Here is a 15000-nt window from a genome sequence, read left to right on the forward strand (position 1 = left end):
CACGGAGTGTTGAGTAAGGGCGTGTTTCTGCATGTGCCCTGACCCTAAGCATAACCCTAAGCCTAACTCTAAGACTAACCCAAACCCGCGCCCTAACCCTAACACAAAGCCTAACCCTAGCCCGAGCACGAGCCCTCACCCAAACCCTAGCCCTAACCCTAACCCGAACCCTAACACTAAGCCTAACCCTAGCCCGAGCACTAGCCCTCACCCTAACCCTAGCCCTAACCCTAACCCTAACACTAACCCTAACCCTAGCCCAAACCCTAACCCTAACCGTGGCCCTAACCCTAACCAAAGCCCTAGCCCTAGCCCTAACCCTAACACTAACCCTAACCCTAACACTAACCCTAACCCTAGCCCAAACCCTAACCCTAACCAAAGCGCTAACCCTAGCCCTAACCCTAACACTAACCCTAACCCTAACCCTAGCCCAAACCCTAACCCTAACCCTAACCCTAACCGTGGCCCTAACCCTAACCAAAGCCCTCACCCTAGCCCTAACCCTAACACTAACCCTAACACTAACCCTAACCCTAGCCCAAAACCTAACCCAAACCCTAACCAAAGCCCTAACCCTCGCCCAAACCCTAACCCTAACCGTGGCCCTAACCCTAACCAAAGCCCTAACCCTAGCCCTAACCCTAACACTAACCCTAACCCTAACACTAACCCTAACCCTAGCCCAAACGCTAACCCTAACCCTAACCAAAGCCCTAACCCTAACCCTAACACTAACCCTAACCCTAACCCTAACCCTAGCCCAAACCCTAACCCTAACCCTAACCGTGGCCCTAGCCCAAACCCTAACCCTAAACCTAACCAAAGCCCTAACCCTAGCCCTAACCCTAACACTAACCCTAACCCTAACCCTAACCCTAGCCCAAACCCTAACCCTAACCCTAACCGTGGCCCTAACCCTAACCCTAACCAAAGCCCTAACCCTAGCCCTCACCCTAACACTAACCCTAACCCTAACCCTAACACTAGCCCTAACCCTAACCCTAACCCTAACCGTGGCCCTAACCCTAACCATAGCCCTAACGCTAGCCCTAACCCTAACACTAACCCTAACACTAAGCCTAACCCTAGCCCGAGCCCTAGCCCTAGCCCTAACCCTAACCCTAGCCTAACCCTAAGCCTAACCCTAAGGGAGCAATTTGAAAGTGTGGCCGGCGCGAGGGACGCCTGTGCGGGCGTGGAGAGTCGATGTGGAGTCCTTGTGAGCATGGAGTGTGTTGTAAGGGCGTGTTTCTGCCTGTGCCTTGACCCTAACACTAACCCTAACCCTAGCGCTAACCCTAACCGTAGCCGTCACCCGAACCCTAACCCGAGCCCTAGCCCTAGCCCTCACCCTAACCCTAACCCTAACGGAGCAATTTGAAAGTGTGGCCGGCGTGAGGGGCGCCTGTGCGGGCGTGGAGAGTCAATGTGGAGTGCTTGTGAGCATGGAGTGTGTAGTAAGGGCGTGTTTCTGCCTGTGCCTTGACCCTAACCCTAACCCGAACCCTAACCCTAACCGCGGGTGCGGGGGGGGGGGGGGGGGGGGTTGAACAAACACCGGGGAAGCCATTAACCAACAGCGGGGAGTACATTAAGCAGTTGCCCTTAGTCTCAGGAGCAGCGGGGAACAGATTATCCAACAGCCGGGAAAACATTCACCAACTTCGGGGGAAAGCATGAACGAAATATCGGGAAGACATGAACCAACGGCAGGCAAAACACTGGGGAAGCCAGGAACCAACAACGGGGAGTACACTAAGCAGCTGCCCTTAGTCTCAGGAGTAGCGGGGAACAGATTAAGCAACAGCCGGGAAAAGATCAGCCAACCGCGGGGGAACTCATTAACCAGTTTCGTGGGAACTCATTAACCAGTTTCGGGAAAACCTCCACCAAAGGCGGGGAAAGCATCGACCAACGGCGGGGAAGCCACTGTCCAACAGTGGGGAGCACATTAAGCAGCTGCCCTTAGTCTCAGGAGCAGCGGGGATCAGATTAAGCAACAGCCGGGAAAAGATCAGCCAACCGCGGGGGAACTCATTAACCAGTTTCGTGGGAACTCATTAACCAGTTTCGTGGGAACTCATTAACCAGTTTCGGGAAAACATCCACCAAAGGCGGGGAAAGCATCAACCAACGGCGGGGAAGCCATTGTCCAACCGGGGGGAGCACATTAAGCAGCTGCCCTTAGTATCAGGAGCAGCGGGGATCAGAATAAGCAACAGCCGGGAAAAGATCAGCCAACCGCGGGGGAACTCATTAACCAGTTTCGTGGGAACTCATTAACCAGTTTCGTGGGAACTCATTAACCAGTTTCGGGAAAACTTCCACCAGAGGCGGGGAAAACATGAACCAACGGCGGGGAAGCCATTGTCCAACAGACGGGAGCACATTAAGCAGCTGCCCTTAGTATCAGGAGCAGCGGGGATCAGATTAAGCAACAGCCGGGAAAAGATCAGCCAACCGCGGGGGAACTCATTAACCAGTTTCGTGGGAACTCATTAACCAGTTTCGTGGGAACTCATTAACCAGTTTCGGGAAAACTTCCACCAGAGGCGGGGAAAACATGAACCAACGGCGGGGAAGCCATTGTCCAACAGACGGGAGCACATTAAGCAGCTGCCCTTAGTATCAGGAGCAGCGGGGATCAGATTAAGCAACAGCCGGGAAAAGATCAGCCAACCGCGGGGGAACTCATTAACCAGTTTCGTGGGAACTCATTAACCAGTTTCGGGGGAACTCATTAACCAGTTTCGGGAAAACCTCCACCAAAGGCGGGGAAAACATCAAAAAACGGCGGGGAAGCCATTGTCCAACAGGGGGGAGCACATTAAGCAGCTGCCCTTAGTATCAGCAGCAGCGGGGATCAGATTAAGCAACAGCCGGGAAAAGATCAACCAACCGCGGGGGAACTCATTAACCAGTTTCGTGGGAACTCATTAACCAGTTTCGGGGGAACTCATTAACCAGTTTCGGGAAAACCTCCACCAAAGGCGGGGAAAGCATGAACCAACGGCGGGGAAGCCATTGTCCAACCGGGGGGAGCACATTAAGCAGCTGCCCTTAGTATCAGGAGCAGCGGGGATCAGATGAAGCAACAGCCGGGAAAAGATCAGCCAACCGCGGGGGAACTCATTAACCAGTTTCGGGGGAACTCATTAACCAGTTTCGGGAAAACATGAACCAAAGGCGGGGAAAACATCAAACAACGGCGGGGAAGCCATTGTCCAACAGGGGGGAGCACATTAAGCAGCTGCCCTTAGTAGCAGGAGCAGCGGGGTACAAATGAACCAGCAGCGGGGAAAACAACTTCGTGGGAACTCATTAACCAGTTTCGTGGGAACTCATTAACCAGTTTCGGGAAAACGTCCACCAAAGGCGGGGAAAGCATCAACCAACGGCGGCGAAGCCATTGTCCAACAGTGGGGAGCACATTAAGCAGCTGCCCTTAGTATCAGGAGCAGCGGGGATCAGATTAAGCAACAGCCGGGAAAAGATCAGCCAACCGCGGGGGAACTCATTAACCAGTTTCGTGGGAACTCATTAACCAGTTTCGTGGGAACTCATTAACCAGTTTCGGGAAAACTTCCACCAAAGGCGGGGAAAACATGAACCGACGGCGGGGAAGCCATTGTCCAACAGACGGGAGCACGTTAAGCAGCTGCCCTTAGTATCAGGAGCAGCGGGGATCAGATGAAGCAACAGCCGTGAAAAGAACAGCCAACCGCGGGGGAACTCATTAACCAGTTTCGTGGGAACTCATTAACCAGTTTCGGGGGAACTCATTAACCAGTTTCGGGAAAACTTCAACCAGAGGCGGGGAAAGCATCAACCAACGGCGGGGAAGCCTTTGTCCAACAGGGGGGAGCACATTAAGCAGCTGCCCTTAGTATCAGGAGCAGCGGGGTACAAATGAACCAGCAGCGGGGAAAACAGCTTCGTGGGAACTCATTAACCAGTTTCGTGGGAACTCATTAACCAGTTTCGTGGGAACTCATTAACCAGTTTCGGGAAAACATCAACCAGAGGCGGGGAAAACATGCACCAACGGCGGGGAAGCCATTGTCCAACAGGGGGGAGTACATTAAGCAGCTGCCCTTAGTATCAGGAGCAGCGGGGTACAAATGAACCAGCAGCGGGGAAAACAACTTCGTGGGAACTCATTAACCAGTTTCGTGGGAACTCATTAACCAGTTTCGGGAAAACGTCCACCAAAGGCGGGGAAAGCATCAACCAACGGCGGCGAAGCCATTGTCCAACAGTGGGGAGCACATTAAGCAGCTGCCCTTAGTATCAGGAGCAGCGGGGATCAGATTAAGCAACAGCCGGGAAAAGATCAGCCAACCGCGGGGGAACTCATTAACCAGTTTCGTGGGAACTCATTAACCAGTTTCGTGGGAACTCATTAACCAGTTTCGGGAAAACTTCCACCAAAGGCGGGGAAAACATCAACCAACGGCGGGGAAGCCATTGTCCTACAGTGGGGAGCACATTAAGCAGCTGCCCTTAGTATCAGGAGCAGCGGGGATCAGATTAAGCAACAGCCGGGAAAAGATCAGCCAACCGCGGGGGAACTCATTAACCAGTTTCGTGGGAACTCATTAACCAGTTTCGGGAAAACTTCCACCAAAGGCGGGGAAAGCATCAACCAACGGCGGGGAAGCCTTTGTCCAACAGTGGGGAGCACATTAAGCAGCTGCCCTTAGTATCAGGAGCATCGGTGCACAAATGAACCAGCAGCGGGGAAAACAGGTTCGTGGGAACTCATTAACCAGTTTCGTGGGAACTCATTAACCAGTTTCGGGAAAACATCAACCAGAGGCGGGGAAAACATGCACCAACGGCGGGGAAGCCATTGTCCAACAGGGGGGAGTACATTAAGCAGCTGCCCTTAGTATCAGGAGCAGCGGGGTACAAATGAACAAGCAGCGGGGAAAACAACTCCGTGGGAACTCATTAACCAGTTTCCTGGGAACTCATTAACCAGTTTCGGGAAACCTTCCACCAAAGGCGGGGAAAACATGAACCGACGGCGGGGAAGCCATTGTCCAACAGACGGGAGCACATTAAGCAGCTGCCCTTAGTATCAGGAGCAGCGGGGATCAGATTAAGCAACAGCCGGGAAAAGATCAGGAAACCGCGGGGGAACTCATTAACCAGTTTCGTGGGAACTCATTAACCAGTTTCGGGAAACCTTCCACCAAAGGCGGGGAAAACATGCACCAACGGCGGGGAAGCCATTGTCCAACAGGGGGGAGTACATTAAGCAGCTGCCCTTAGTATCAGGAGCAGCGGGGTACAAATGAACCAGCAGCGGGGAAAACAACTCCGTGGGAACTCATTAACCAGTTTCGTGGGAACTCATTAACCAGTTTCGGGAAACCTTCCACCAAAGGCGGGGAAAACATGCACCAACGGCGGGGAAGCCATTGTCCAACAGGGGGGAGTACATTAAGCAGCTGCCCTTAGTATCAGGAGCAGCGGGGTACAAATGAACAAGCAGCGGGGAAAACAACTCCGTGGGAACTCATTAACCAGTTTCCTGGGAACTCATTAACCAGTTTCGGGAAACCTTCCACCAAAGGCGGGGAAAACATGCACCAACGGCGGGGAAGCCATTGTCCAACAGGGGGGAGCACATTAAGCAGCTGCCCTTAGTATCAGGAGCAGCGGGGATCAGATTTAGCAGCAGCCGGGAAAAGATCAGGAAACCGCGGGGGAACTCATTAACCAGTTTCGTGGGAACTCATTAACCAGTTTCGTGGGAACTCATTAACCAGTTTCGGGAAATCCTCCACCAAAGGCGGGGAAAGCATCGACCAACGGCGGGGAAGCCTTTGTCCAGCAGTGGGGAGCACATTAAGGAGCTGCCCTTAGTATCAGGAGCAGCGGGGTACAAATGAACAAGCAGCGGGGAAAACAACTCCGTGGGAACTCATTAACCAGTTTCGTGGGAACTCATTAACCAGTTTCGGGAAAACGTCCACCAAAGGCGGGGAAAACATCAACCAGCGGCGGGGAAGCCATTGTCCAACAGGGGGGAGCACATTAAGCAGCTGCCCTTAGTATCAGGAGCAGCGGGGTACAAATGAACCAGCAGCGGGGAAAACAACTTCGTGGGAACTCATTAACCAGTTTCGGGGGAACTCATTAACCAGTTTCGGGAAAACGTCCACCAAAGGCGGGGAAAACATCAACCAACGGCGGGGAAGCCATTGTCCAACAGGGGGGAGCACATTAAGCAGCTGCCCTTAGTATCAGGAGCAGCGGGGATCAGATTAAGCAACAGCCGGGAAAAGATCAACCAACCGCGGGGGAACTCATTAACCAGTTCCGTGGGAACTCATTAACCAGTTTCGTGGGAACTCATTAACCAGTTTCGGGAAAACGTCCACCAAAGGCGGGGAAAACATCAACCAACGGCGGGGAAGCCATTGTCCAACAGTGGGGAGCACATTAAGCAGCTGCCCTTAGTGTCAGGAGCAGCGGGGATCAGATTAAGCAACAGCCGGGAAAAGATCAGGAAACCGCGGGGGAACTCATTAACCAGTTTCGTGGGAACTCATTAACCAGTTTCGGGAAAACCTCCACCAAAGGCGGGGAAAGCATGAACCAACGGCCGGGAAGCCCTTGTCCAACAGTGGGGAGCACATTAAGTAGCTGCGCTTAGTATCAGGAGCAGCGGGGATCAGATTAAGTAACAGCCGGGAAAAGATCAGCCAACCGCGGGGGAACTCATTAACCAGTTTCGTGGGAACTCATTAACCAGTTTCGGGAATACTTCCACCAAAGGCGGGGAAAACATGAACCAACGGCGGGGAAGCCATTGTCCAACAGTGGGGAGCACATTAAGCAGCTGCCCTTAGTATCAGGAGCAGCGGGGTACAAATGAACCAGCAGCGGGGAAAACAGCTTCGTGGGAACTCATTAACCAGTTTCGTGGGAACTCATTAACCAGTTTCGTGGGAACTCATTAACCAGTTTCGGGAAAACATCCACCAAAGGCGGGGAAAGCATCAACCAACGGCGGGGAAGCCATTGTCCAGCGGTGGGGAGCACATTAAGCAGCTGCCCTTAGTATCAGGAGCAGCGGGGTACAAATGAACAAGCAGCGGGGAAAACAACTCCGTGGGAACTCATTAACCAGTTTCGTGGGAACTCATTAACCAGTTTCGGGAAACCTTCCACCAAAGGCGGGGAAAACATGCACCAACGGCGGGGAAGCCATTGTCCAACAGGGGGGAGTACATTAAGCAGCTGCCCTTAGTATCAGGAGCAGCGGGGTACAAATGAACCAGCAGCGGGGAAAACAACTCCGTGGGAACTCATTAACCAGTTTCGTGGGAACTCATTAACCAGTTTCGGGAAACCTTCCACCAAAGGCGGGGAAAACATGCACCAACGGCGGGGAAGCCATTGTCCAACAGGGGGGAGTACATTAAGCAGCTGCCCTTAGTATCAGGAGCAGCGGGGTACAAATGAACAAGCAGCGGGGAAAACAACTCCGTGGGAACTCATTAACCAGTTTCGTGGGAACTCATTAACCAGTTTCGGGAAACCTTCCACCAAAGGCGGGGAAAACATGCACCAACGGCGGGGAAGCCATTGTCCAACAGACGGGAGCACATTAAGCAGCTGCCCTTAGTATCAGGAGCAGCGGGGATCAGATTAAGCAACAGCCGGGAAAAGATCAGCCAACCGCGGGGGAACTCATTAACCAGTTTCGTGGGAACTCATTAACCAGTTTCGGGAAAACTTCCACCAAAGGCGGGGAAAACATGCACCAACGGCGGGGAAGCCATTGTCCAACAGGGGGGAGCACATTAAGCAGCTGCCCTTAGTATCAGGAGCAGCGGGGTACAAATGAACAAGCAGCGGGGAAAACAACTCCGTGGGAACTCATTAACCAGTTTCGTGGGAACTCATTAACCAGTTTCGGGAAACCTTCCACCAAAGGCGGGGAAAACATGCACCAACGGCGGGGAAGCCATTGTCCAACAGGGGGGAGTACATTAAGCAGCTGCCCTTAGTATCAGGAGCAGCGGGGTACAAATGAACAAGCAGCGGGGAAAACAACTCCGTGGGAACTCATTAACCAGTTTCGTGGGAACTCATTAACCAGTTTCGGGAAACCTTCCACCAAAGGCGGGGAAAACATGCACCAACGGCGGGGAAGCCATTGTCCAACAGGGGGGAGTACATTAAGCAGCTGCCCTTAGTATCAGGAGCAGCGGGGTACAAATGAACAAGCAGCGGGGAAAACAACTCCGTGGGAACTCATTAACCAGTTTCGTGGGAACTCATTAACCAGTTTCGGGAAACCTTCCACCAAAGGCGGGGAAAACATGCACCAACGGCGGGGAAGCCATTGTCCAACAGGGGGGAGCACATTAAGCAGCTGCCCTTAGTATCAGGAGCAGCGGGGATCAGATTTAGCAGCAGCCGGGAAAAGATCAGGAAACCGCGGGGGAACTCATTAACCAGTTTCGTGGGAACTCATTAACCAGTTTCGTGGGAACTCATTAACCAGTTTCGGGAAAACGTCCAGCAAAGGCGGGGAAAACATGAACCAGCGGCGGGGAAGGCATTGTCCAACAGGGGGAAGTACATTAAGCAGCTGCCCTTAGTATCAGGAGCAGCGGGGATCAGATTAAGCAACAGCCGGGAAAAGATCAACCAACCGCGGGGGAACTCATTAACCAGTTTCGTGGGAACTCATTAACCAGTTTCGGGAAAACGTCCACCAAAGGCGGGGAAAGCATCAACCAACGGCGGGGAAGCCATTGTCCAACAGTGGGGAGCACATTAAGCAGCTGCCCTTAGTATCAGGAGCAGCGGTGCACAAATGAACCAGCAGCGGGGAAAACAGCTTCGTGGGAACTCATTAACCAGTTTCGGGGGAACTCATTAACCAGTTTCGGGAAATCTTCCACCAGAGGCGGGGAAAGCATCAACCAACGGCGGGGAAGCCTTTGTCCAACAGGGGGGAGCACATTAAGCAGCTGCCCTTAGTCTCAGGAGCAGCGGGGAACAGATTAAGCAACAGCCGGGAAAAGATCAGCCAACCGCGGGGGAACTCATTAACCAGTTTCGTGGGAACTCATTAACCAGTTTCGTGGGAACTCATTAACCAGTTTCGGGAAAACGTCCACCAAAGGCGGGGAAAGCATCAGCCAACGGCGGGGAAGCCATTGTCCAACAGTGGGGAGCACATTAAGCAGCTGCCCTTAGTATCAGGAGCAGCGGGGATCAGATTAAGCAACAGCCGGGAAAAGATCAACCAACCGCGGGGGAACTCATTAACCAGTTTCGTGGGAACTCATTAACCAGTTTCGGGGGAACTCATTAACCAGTTTCGGGAAAACTTCCACCAAAGGCGGGGAAAACATCAACCAGCGGCGGGGAAGCCATTGTCCAACAGGCGGGAGCACATTAAGCAGCTGCCCTTAGTATCAGGAGCGGCGGGGTACAAATGAACCAGCAGCGGGGAAAACAGCTTCGTGGGAACTCATTAACCAGTTTCGTGGGAACTCATTAACCAGTTTCGTGGGAACTCATTAACCAGTTTCGGGAAAACTTCCACCCAAAGGCGGGGAAAGCATCAACCAACGACGGGGAAGCCATTGTCCAACAGGGGGGAGCACATTAAGCAGCTGCCCTTAGTATCAGGAGCAGCGGGGAACAGATTAAGCAACAGCCGGGAAAAGATCAACCAACCGCGGGGGAACTCATTAACCAGTTTCCTGGGAACTCATTAACCAGTTTCGGGAAAACTTCCACCAAAGGCGGGGAAAGCATCAACCAGCGGCGGGGAAGCCATTGTCCTACAGTGGGGAGCACATTAAGCAGCTGCCCTTAGTATCAGGAGCCGCGGGGATCAGATTAAGCAACAGCCGGGAAAAGATCAGCCAACCGCGGGGGAACTCATTAACCAGTTTCGTGGGAACTCATTAACCAGTTTCTGGGGAACTCATTAACCAGTTTCGGGAAATCCTCCACCAAAGGCGGGGAAAGCATCGACCAACGGCCGGGAAGCCTTTGTCCAACAGTGGGGAGCACATTAAGCAGCTGCCCTTAGTCTCAGGAGCAGCGGGGTACAAATGAACCAGCAGCGGGGAAAACAACTTCGTGGGAACTCATTAACCAGTTTCGTGGGAACTCATTAACCAGTTTCGGGAAAACATCCACCAGGGGCGGGGAAAGCATCAACCAACGGCGGGGAAGCCATTGTCCAACAGGGGGCAGTACAATAAGCAGCTGCCCTAAGTATCAGGAGCAGCGGGGATCAGATTAAGCAACAGCCGGGAAAAGATCAACCAACCGCGGGGGAACTCATTAACCAGTTTCGTGGGAACTCATTAACCAGTTTCGGGGGAACTCATTAACCAGTTTCGGGAAACCTTCCACCAAAGGCGGGGAAAACATCAACCAGCGGCGGGGAAGCCATTGTCCAACAGGCGGGAGCACATTAAGCAGCTGCCCTTAGTATCAGGAGCAGCGGGGTACAAATGAACCAGCAGCGGGGAAAACAGCTTCGTGGGAACTCATTAACCAGTTTCGGGGGAACTCATTAACCAGTTTCGGGAAAACATCCACCAGAGGCGGGGAAAGCATCAACCAACGGCGGGGAAGCCTTCGTCCAACAGGGGGGGAGCACGTTAAGCAGCTGCCCTCAGTATCAGGAGCAGCGGGGTGCAAATGAACCAGCAGCGGGGAAAACAACTTCGTGGGAACTCATTAACCAGTTTCGTGGGAACTCATTAACCAGTTTCGGGAAAACATCCACCAGAGGCGGGTAAAGCATCAACCAACGGCGGGGAAGCCATTGTCCAACAGGGGGCAGTACATTAAGCAGCTGCCCTTAGTATCAGGAGCTGCGGGGATCAGACTAAGCAACAGCCGGGAAAACATTAACCAACTTCGGGGGAACTCATTAACCAATTATTTGATGACCGGTAGGCGGCGCTCTATCGGCTTCGGCGACCGGCGGGTGGCGGTTCGGGGTCGTGGCGACCCGGGGCGAGGCGGCCCGGCCGTTGAAATCGCGAAAAAACGCGTTTTTAAAAAGAACCGTCGGTCCCCATCGGGATGGATTTGACCCCCTCATGCCGCCGTCGGGACCTCTTCGGCGGCATGACTACCGGAGGTGTTCCCGCCGAGGTGGACACTTGCATTTTCTGGCACGGGGGGTTGGCGGGGTACCTGCAGAATAGCAGGAAGGCGATGGCAATGACATGTGGCAACTCATTAACCAGTTTTGACTTTGCTGCATTGAAGGCGGAAAATCGAAACAGGGCCCCGCTCGAGCCCCCAGGTCTGCCGGGACCGCACCGGGCCGCCGCCCCGACGGCCGTTCGGCCAGAATGGGCTAGTATTTCTCCGGATTTTTGGCCGTTTTTCCGACTTTTTCGGACGTCGGAAAAGCGGCGGCCTGGCCACCGGCCGCGGCCGGGGGTGCCTTCCCCTCGAGCGAGGGCCCGGAATTCACCCGTTTGCAGCCCCGGAGGAGCTCCGCCGGCGGCCGGAATGGTTGAGACCATCGGCCGCGCTGAACGGAGCTCGGGTAACTCATTAACCAAACTGGACTTGGCCCCTGGCGCAGGAGGGGGGGTCCAGGTGAGGGCTGGCAGGCCGTGGCCACCCGGCAGCAGTGATGCACCCGCGATGGCGGTAGTCCTTCCGATTCGGAGGCTCCCTGGCCCCGCAGAGCAAAAATGGGAGCCGCACGGAGCTCTATGAAGTCAGATCCGGTCGGTGGTGGCGGGGCAGGGTGCACGGTTTCCCGCAGAGCTCGGCGGATCCGTCCCGCCGAGGTGGCCACTCGCATTTTCTGGCAGGGGAGTCCCGAGGCTGGTTAACCAGTTACCCCCGGAAGTGGGGATGGAGTTGAGATTGAACCGTTTTGCGGGGCCTCCGGGCCCCTTCCCCGGTAGGACTACCGGGGCACACCCCGCCGAGGTGGCCACTTGCATTTTCTGGCACGGGGGGTTGGCGGGGTACCTGCAGAATAGCAGGAAGGCGATGGCAATGACATGTGGCAACTCATTAACCAGTTTTGACTTTGCTGCATTGAAGGCGGAAAATCGAAACAGGGCCCCGCTCGAGCCCCCAGGTCTGCCGGGACCGCACCGGGCCGCCGCCCCGACGGCCGTTCGGCCAGAATGGGCTAGTATTTCTCCGGATTTTTGGCCGTTTTTCCGACTTTTTCGGCCGTCGGAAAAGCGGCGGCCTGGGCACCGGCCGCGGCCGGGGGTGCCTTCCCCTCGAGCGAGGGCCCGGACCTCACCCGGTTGCAGCCCCGGGTGGGGCTCCGCCGGCGGCCGGAATGGTTGAGACCATCGGCCGCGCTGAACGGAGGTCTGGTAAATCATTAACCAAACTGGACTTAGTCTCTGGCAAGAGAGATGGTCCAGCCGACGGGCACGACCGAGGGCCCGGACCTCACCCGGCTGCAGCCCCGGGTGGGGCTCCGCCGGCGGCCGGAATGGTTGAGACCATCGGCCGCGCTGAACGGAGGTCTGGTAAATCATTAACCAAACTGGACTTAGTCTCTGGCAAGAGAGATGGTCCAGCCGACGGGCACGACCGAGGGCCCGGACCTCACCCGGTTGCAGCCCCGGGTGGGGCTCCGCCGGCGGCCGGAATGGTTGAGACCATCGGCCGCGCTGAACGGAGGTCTGGTAAATCATTAACCAAACTGGACTTAGTCTCTGGCAAGAGAGATGGTCCAGCCGACGGGCACGACCGAGGGCCCCGGACCTCACCCGGTTGCAGCCCCGGGTGGAGCTCCGCCGGCGGCCGGAATGGTTGAGACCATCGGCCGCGCTGAACGGAGCTCTGGTAAATCATTAACCAAACTGGACTTAGTCTCTGGCAAGAGAGATGGTCCAGCCGACGGGCACGACCGAGGGCCCGGACCTCACCCGGTTGCAGCCCCGGGTGGAGCTCCGCCGGCGGCCGGAATGGTTGAGACCATCGGCCGCGCTGAACGGAGCTCTGGTAAATCATTAACCAAACTGGACTTAGTCTCTGGCAAGAGAGATGGTCCAGCCGACGGGCACGGTGGCAGAGTTAGCCGAACTTGACTTAGCCTCTGGCCGCAGAGAGGGTCCATCAAACGGGGCACGGTGGGAGATTAAGCCGCACTAGGCTCAGGCTCTGGCCACGGGAGGGTGGCCCAGGTGTGAGCCGGCAGTAAATGGTGAACCAGTGAAAAGCCAGCACCCGAGGGTGCGGTTGTGCTGCCGACTTGGAGGCTCCCTGTGCCCGCAGAGCAAAAATGTGAGCACAGACGGAAGTCTATGAAGTCAGATCCGGTCGGCGGTCGCCAGGCTCGGTGCATGGTTTCCCGCAGAGGTTGGTGGATCCGTCCCGCCGAGGTGGGCACCTGCATTTTCTGGCACAAGTGTCCGGAGGCTGGTTAATGAGTTGCCGCCGGTAGCCCGCATGGAGTTGCGATTGACCCGTTTTGCGGGCCCCCCAGGCCTCATTCTCGGTAGGACTACCGGGCCGCACCCCGCCGAGGTGGACACGTGCATTTTCTGGCAGGGGGGGTTGGCGGGGTGCCCGGAGATTTTCGGGAACTCGTTTTTCAGAACATTTTTTGGCTAGCGGTGTCAGTTTGAAAGTACCCAGGAAAGTGCTACTTCACAAAAGGGGACTTTTTCCAAATATATAACCTCTTGAAGAGCACCTCAGTGTCGGAGGGGGCAGACACTTTACTTCATTTATGGCTAATTCCTCGGGTACGTTCTGGAAAACGGACAGAGTTGCCTGGCCGGTGGTGACTCTGTGGCAGATACATATATATATATATATTACGGCTTTTTCTATATATGTATCAAAGTGTGATAAACACTTGTGCAAAAAAACCAGACAACGGAATTGACGGCACTTTGTATACGGCTGGCAAAGTACAAAGTCTGAGTTTTTTAAAAAAGTGGCACTCGGTGGTAGGGAGTGCCGGCGCTTTGAAACGGCACAGATGCCACGTTCCCTTGGGTTGCACTTCGTTCTGTGAGGCCTTAAAGTGCGTGCCCAGAAACCTCTGAATGCAAAAGGCGCGCACGCCGGTAGTGGGCTGCAACAATCAGTGCGTTTGCCTATCCATGCCTAAGCCTGGCGACCCTGCGGGCGATGATGGCATGTCTTGGGCGTTGGCCATGGACTGGGTCGGGCTTGACAGTTCGTGCTCTTCGCCTGTGACATATCCGGACTGACCGGACGCTCGTGTTCGACGCGGTAGGGCCCTTGGCGGGTTCATCGTTGATGCGCTGGTGCTTCAGGCTGAGCGGTTGTCCCTCTGTGGTCCCGACTGCACATCGGGCGGACACCGAGCGAGTCGGTTGGCAGAACTTTCCGTTTGGACTCTCCTCCGTGTGAGGCCGAGGCGCCCGTGTGCGTTACGGTAGTGGCACTTGACGGACCCGTGGAACGGGGCGGTGGTCTGCGGACGCCGCGTGGGGCACCCGTTCCTCAGGCCGTGCACACCATTTCTCTGGCAAGTCCGAGGGCGGCGGTGGCAGCACCACACGTGTCTGGGCACTGTGGCAAACTCCTTCTGTGTGCGTGCCTGCCCCGCCGTCAATTCTGTTGGTACCCGTTTGTTGCACCGAAATACAAAGAGCGGAACCGAGCACCGGCTTCCCTGTCAGGGGGGGAAGACCCGTGTGCAACACCTTACCCCTGAGGGCGACACAGCCCCGGCCGGCTTTGACTACCGTGCCGTTGGGGGAGCGGAGAGGGCCGCTCCCACCGACCCGATCGCAACCAGACGGCTTCACTGACGCCGGCACGCCGCGTACTCGTCCTTCCTGCAAAGTCGCGCGACCATGTTTAAGAGCAAGGGCAAATGAGCAAAGGCCCACGACAAACCGTAGTGAACAAAGGGAAATAATTCCTGAACTGATTATAACAAGAACGAAAGGGCTAACATATATGAAAAATGGTGGTTGCCTCTGAACACAGTGACGGGGAGTGCTTGCATTCCGGGAGGCGTTT

This window comes from Mustelus asterias, unplaced genomic scaffold (genome assembly GCF_964213995.1).
Source record: "Mustelus asterias unplaced genomic scaffold, sMusAst1.hap1.1 HAP1_SCAFFOLD_2067, whole genome shotgun sequence".
In the NCBI taxonomy this organism is placed as follows: domain Eukaryota; kingdom Metazoa; phylum Chordata; class Chondrichthyes; order Carcharhiniformes; family Triakidae; genus Mustelus; species Mustelus asterias.